At 45.8% G+C, this 7,041-nt stretch overlaps 1 pseudogene; it reads right to left on the bottom strand.

Annotated features, from left to right (window-relative positions):
• Nucleotides 1-264: 264 nt before the first annotated feature.
• LOC127313296 (dirigent protein 5-like) lies at nucleotides 265-1,376 on the bottom strand (annotated as a pseudogene).
• Nucleotides 1,377-7,041: the final 5,665 nt, after the last annotated feature.

Below are 7,041 nucleotides of genomic sequence, written 5' to 3'. Positions count from 1 at the left end.
GGAGAGATATGATTAAAGTAACATAGATAGATACTGTATGATAGCGCACGTTACGAGAAAAGTAAATACCAAATAGATCTTGTACATAGATTTACATTGAGATTCTACAAAATAATAAATTTACAAGTTTATGATACTACACTATAATACCACCCAATATAGAGATAGTATCATAGACAAGTATCATATGCATGATACTAGTACTCCTTTCGTTCTGATTTAGTCTACGTTCTACAAAAAATGAGACAAACTAATATTGCATTTATTAGTACTATTTAGATATGTGAACAACCAATCCAAGTTACATTGAAAATAACAACGTCCAATGAAGAGAGCAAAATCACTTCGTTTTCAGTGTTGTTGTTGACTAAAAGTTAGAATGTAGAGTATTTCAGAACAAATTTTGAGCCTAGAATGTAGACTATTTCAGAACGGAAGGAGTATATGATACTATGCACTATGACCAGTCTTAGTTGCAACTCACTTTAATTCTTAGTTGCAAAACACATACAACAGTCACGCTACCATGTAATCCAACCAACGGTTCAAACTTTTTAATTATCGGTCCACCCAAAATTAGCAAAACCAAAAAAATATTACTCCACAACCCACATTGGTGTGAAAGTGCGCCATTGACCCACAACCCACATGCCGATGCATGCACTGCAACTCATCAGATCACATCAATGACGTAGCACTCGTAGAGTTTGATGTCCATCTGCAGACGGAAGTAGAAGGAGCCCTGAACATCGTCGGTGCGGATCGTTGCGATGCCGCGCGCCATGAAGAAGTCGCCGGTGCCGCCAACGACGGTGAAGTCGCGCGTCTCCACGTCCATGAGGTCGGCGCCCATGAGGTTGAGAGTGCCCTTGTGTGCCGCGGAGTTGAACACGAGCGAGAAGCAGAACCAGGCGGTGTACGTCTCCTTCTTGTCGTAGAAGTAGAACCCTTGCGCGCGTGCCGCCGGCTCCTCATCCCCAACGGGCAGCGCCTTCCCCTGGGTCACCAGGTCGTCGAACACCACCAGCATGCCGAAGAAGGTGCCGTTGCTAAAGTGTGTCGTGCTCAGCGCCGTCGGCTTGGTCGCTGGTGCCGCCGTCGCGTTCGCGGAGTTGTTGACGCCGTTGTAGAGGATGTCGTGGAGGTAGAGCGTCATCTTCGTACACGGCTAGCTCGTCGGAGCTGCTCGAGACTACCCTCTTGCGGCCGTGTGCGGCGGCGCCGGCCACGCTGAGCAGAAACACGAGGAGCACGATCCTGGATGATGCGGCGAGGCCTTCCATCGGCAAATATGGTTCACTGCAGCTCCCACTATAAGCTTTATTCAGCAAAGCTAAGCTGAAGATCCCAATAGATAAGTGAGTGACCACGTATTGCTGTCGTTCTGTTTAAGAGCTCGATCTGAGCATGCTATTTATAGAGCAGAACGATGCCATGGAATAATTACTTTCGGCCAGTCGGAGTGGAACGGACGCAAGGTGATGCTACCGATCAAGGAAGGCGTGCATGCATATGCACGGTCGGTACAACGGCCTAGCATTAGATATACCCTGTGGTCCCAGCCTAATGGATTAAAATACACTGTGTTGGTACGATATTGTCTCCTTCAACCTGAAAGAACCTACTATATTTGGCAAGCATTGCCATGCATGCAGTTTAATACTCCGAAGGTCGACTCTCGAAAAGTGGGAATTGTGCATGTCCTTTTTGGATTAATATCGCGGGATATCTTATCTTAATGATATAAATGATGCACACAGTAAAAAAAGATGAATTACAAAAAAAAATCTGCTACAGAGATCGAAAACTTGAAACAACAACATTGACACCACCAAGACAACACCAGAAGATCAGCTTCTCCATAAGCGACGTCTCCAAGAAGGAAACAATGCACAAACTGTTGGGGCTGAAACTTCCAGCCCCTTTCTTCTACCTCGAGCTACCTCTAAACTCACATAGAAATAGCAATGGAGAGACAAGTGTTTGGGCGTTGGCTGCCTCTCACAGCCAAGCTTTTCTCAACTCCTTAATCTCTCCCTTAAACATGATGAGTACATGGCTATAAATAGCCTCACACAGGCCACACACGCACCCACTAACTCCACTCACGCACTAACACTTGACTTGATCTAATTCTCCTAGAATCACTCTAGACAACAGACCCGGCCAGCATGCATGCACACACAGCTAGCGGGACCTCCATGCACTAACAAACTCATGCATGTACACGGCCAATTTCCACGCAGCGATCTAGTTTCAGCTCTTCATGCAGCACCGCATCACACGGTCTTCGGCATCTCACCATCAGTCGCATCACACGACTGTCTCCGGCATCTCGCCATACATCCTATGCTGAAACTGTACATCATGTACGTATCTCACGTACGAGCTGCTTGGCAAGTTACCCGATCACCTAACTACATGCAGAATAAGAAACACAAATGCAGATACAAAATCAAGATTAAAGCTAACAAACTCCCCCTAATCTTGATTCTCCAATTCTCATGGAGCTTCAACGAAGAACCAGCACGTCACGACCGTCGTCTCCCCATGACGGCATCGCGCTGTCCCCATCTCCTCCTAGCGGTATCGCACCGCCGTCTCCTTGTAAGGCCTCTCGCCGTCGCCGTCGGCACCCAGCGGTATCACACCGCCGGCGCCGCTTCGTGACAGCATCGCACTGTCGCCTCCTCGCGGCATCACACCGCGCCCAGCTGCAAGCGGCATCACACCGCCGGCAGCCTTCACCTCACGCGGCCGTCTTCCATCTCGCATGGAGTTCGCCGCCACCACCATGGTCGGCTTCAGCGGCATCTCACCGCCGTCACCGCGGGCCTCCGGGATCTTCTCGCTCTGATACCAAATGTTGGGGCTGCATCTCGCAGCCCCTATCTTCTACCTCGAGCTACCTCTAAACTCACATAGAAATAGCAATGGAGAGACAAGTGTTTGGGCGTTGGCTGCCTCTCACAGCCAAGCTTTTCTCAACTCCTTAATCTCTCCCTTAAACATGATGAGTACATGGCTATAAATAGCCTCACACAGGCCACACACGCACCCACTAACTCCACTCACGCACTAACACTTGACTTGATCTAATTCTCCTAGAATCACTCTAGACAACAGACCCGGCCAGCATGCATGCACACACAGCTAGCGGGACCTCCATGCACTAACAAACTCATGCATGTACACGGCCAATTTCCACGCAGCGATCTAGTTTCAGCTCTTCATGCAGCACCGCATCACACGGTCTTCGGCATCTCACCATCAGTCGCATCACACGACTGTCTCCGGCATCTCGCCGTACATCCTATGCTGAAACTGTACATCATGTACGTATCTCACGTACGAGCTGCTTGGCAAGTTACCCGATCACCTAACTACATGCAGAATAAGAAACACAAATGCAGATACAAAATCAAGATTAAAGCTAACACAAACGTTATCGTCGTCCTCACTCCCGAAACAATGTCTTCAGTAAGAACATTGCACGCACAATCAATTAAGGCCAAACCTTGTATTTTCACCCTGAAAGGTAGAACTCTGAACTTCTCCTGTGCAGTCGCCTCCACATACAAGTCGTTGTTTGAAGTCACGAAGCACCAAGCCAATTCCACCTCACCACCAAGATCCGATCACCATTGCTCTTCCACCGATCTCGGCTTTCATGACCTTCTTCGCCAGCACCATGGAAAGAAAATGAGCTCCATGATATTAACAACCAACAAAGCTTCGAAGGAGTAGGTACTAACATCATACATTTCAAGGCATTTCTGTGCCATGTCATGACAATAAATAAAAAAGAGAGTGAGTTAATACCCAAGATAAAATGAATCTAGAATCAAATAAATATAACATGCGTGATACCATGTATATTATACCATCCACTATAAAGGTAGTAACGTAGACTAGTAGCATATGCATATATTTCTCCCCACTATGATTAGTCTAATAAGCGGATAATTAATCTATAGAGACGCACCTTGCCCAATCCCAGCAGCTGCGTGGCTCGCGTGTGTCGTTTAATTGCATCTTCAGTCTTCATAACCAGGTTCTATTTTGTTTTGCAAATAATAATCAGGTTCTATTTGGTAGACTTATGATACAATAGGTCGAGGATATGTTATGGTATACCACTCCTATATGTACATGCCTTATGTATACCACCCTAAGTGTGTTTCTCACGCCAACACGTATCTCATTGGAGTCCAAGTGTCCAAGGTAGTGATAATAAATAGCAATACCGAATGTATTAGTGTTGGTAATTGAAATGAGTTCAATCTAAAAAAAATTAACAAAGATTCATTGGAAGACAAGTTTGGTGCCAGCGGTATTTAAGTTGTTATTACAGTTGAAAAACTCGTAATTGCACTTTAAGTCGGGTCCGCCGGTCCGCCTCATGGCGGTGTGCGATGGCCAGCATCGAACGAGTACGAACTTTTGTCCTTTGGGTTTTGCGTGAATAATCTTATTTCTGTAGATTTATTTTCCGTATTAATTGTATTTTGTTTATAAGCTGTCCTAGATTATGTGTGCTGCCTACGGTTTCTGCTGCGCATAATTGCTCCCGTCAATTTATTTTGCTCACTGTGTGTTTGTTTCAGGTACAGATTTGCTAATATTTTGTCGTTTGGTAAGACATTGCGTTTTCTCCCCCTTCCGTTCTTTCATGTTACGTTTTATTTGCACGTTGTAGGAGTTGGTACAATTAGTATGTGGACTAAATTTGTTTGTACATTTACCAAATAAGTAAACCATCGTTTCCTCGAACGTCAATATGGTTTAGAGTAGCTTTTTTCCTATCGTTTAGCTCTTGATCCCAAAAAAACCTAGATTGGTTCGGCTCCGCTCGGTTGATCTGAGAAAGAAGAAGATTTTTTTTATTGATTCCAATGGACAAGGTTTGCCGATTCTGGTCGGAAAAAAGAAGAAGAAAACGGGTTGCTGATTCCGATCTGTGTCCCGTGTCCCTTGAGGAAGTATGCTGCTGATCTCGGCCGTGGTAGATTCCTCAACCACCTGCTCTCCTCCCACAGATGGCATCCTCATCAGAACCGACCACCAGGGCCGCTGCCCTCGGGTCGGCCCCTACAGAAAGTTGAAACGGGTGAACTTAATTCTATGGAAGATGCAAGTTATGCCCGCTATTTGTGGCGCGCGGCATGGGACTGCTTGACGGTTCCGATGTTGTACCTTGCAAAACCCTGGAGCCTAGAGGTTCCATATGATGAAAAGTAACCGGTGACGATTCCCAATCCTAGCTATGCTGCATGGGTTGTACATGATAAACAAATTTTGACTTGGCTTCTCAAGACATGGGCCTCTGATATCCTCTCCCCTGTTGTTGGTCACTTGGTGTAGAACAATGTGCTGCTAATTGTGGTGACCCGGCATACCACTGCATGGTGTAGTATGCAAGTCTGATATAACACCAATGAAACACCGTTCCACTAGTATTATATCGCTCAGAGTGGTACAACAGAAACATATGCGGGTCCAAGGTATGTCTATAGAATTACAACATTGACTCTGTTACATAAGATCATCACAGCCTCCTACTTTACAATGAGGTAAATCTGCAAATAAACTCCAGAAGAACGACTCGTAGTCTAATCCTATCACGAACTCTATTTGTAGAGTATTTGACTAGCTATAGAGGCTATGAATAGATTCTAGCTAAGTAGGAGCTAGGTATAGGAAGCTAGTTCCCTTCTATGGCTAAACTAGGTTTTCTCCTTGTTGGATGTGTAACTGACTCCTCTGACAGGGTCCTGTCTCTTGAAGTAGTTGTTGACTCCTCGGTCTTCGAGTTGCACTGTAGATCCTTCTTCGATGCCTCCATATCTAAGCAGGGGATTTAAGAGTGGGATGAGTACGAGCGTACTCAACAAGTTCATTATAGGAAAGAGGTGTTTTATGCACTAGCTACGATATTAGACCAGAAAGTCTAATACCAATGCAAGTTTTCATAACCATTTCTTCAAAAGGTTGCTTTTATTCAGAAGAACTATGTCCGTCAGCCTTCACCGGTTTACTAGAACTTCATGGAGCTCCTTTCCGGCCGCGTTCGCGATTCCATATCCGGAACAGGAGTGACAGGTCACGGTTCTTTACACTGCAGAGGTGTGTTGCTTTACCCATAAGAGATCTTAACCTTGGTGCCAACCAGGTGTACATTCCTGTCCACACTTCCTATGGTGTGAGGCCCGGTATAAGGTCTAGCCAATCATGTTCCTCCGCTACCTCGAACACCCACCCTTTGTTGCATGCCCCGACCCTGGGTCCTCGCCGGTCCCATTATTCCCACTCACGGGTGGACCCCGACCACGACGACAGTTTGGGATCGAACCAAACTCCTTCGCCGGTAGCTGCAACCCATCATAGACCGCAATACCGTGGGGACTTAAGGCTTCCCCAGCCAACCGCTTGCACTTCGAGCGACAAGTGTCTACGGACTATGCCGTGGGGACTTAAGGCTTCCCCAGCCAACCGCTTGCCCTGACAGATACAAGTGTCTACGGTAAAGCTCATCCGTTGATGAACGAGAGGTGGAAACACTTTTGACTACTCCGTCCCACTCCGGATCTTATGGTTAACACGGGTATTACGGCACAAGAATCACTGGCGACATTTGTTGTTTAATCCTAGATGGATATAAACCCGTGCAATGGAACCTCCACCATATCAACACAATCCATGGTTCCATTGCCCACCACATAGTCATATTCATAGTTATGAAAGTAGTGGTTTTGATTTTTATGCAATAGTGATAACCATAATACTTTGCAAGTAATTTGATAGAAATACTCAAATGACATGAGCAAGTGATGAACTTGCCTTTCTTGGCTGCAAGATTATGCAGACAAGGTCTTCGATGCGTAATAACTCCAAATTCTGAAATAGCATCATCGTCCGGTAAGGACGATGTTTAAAAGATTGGCAAGTATGCAATAATGCATAAGAATGAGATGCAATCGCTCTAAGCGTGACCTAACCCCGATGATTTAGGATCAGTAAGTTGTAATGATTGGTTCAGGG

Source organism: Lolium perenne, chromosome 7, assembly GCF_019359855.2.
Source record: "Lolium perenne isolate Kyuss_39 chromosome 7, Kyuss_2.0, whole genome shotgun sequence".
Classification (NCBI taxonomy): Eukaryota; Viridiplantae; Streptophyta; class Magnoliopsida; order Poales; family Poaceae; genus Lolium; species Lolium perenne.
The sequence above is the reverse complement of the archived record's forward strand: the minus strand, read 5'-3'. Positions and strand labels throughout refer to the sequence as shown.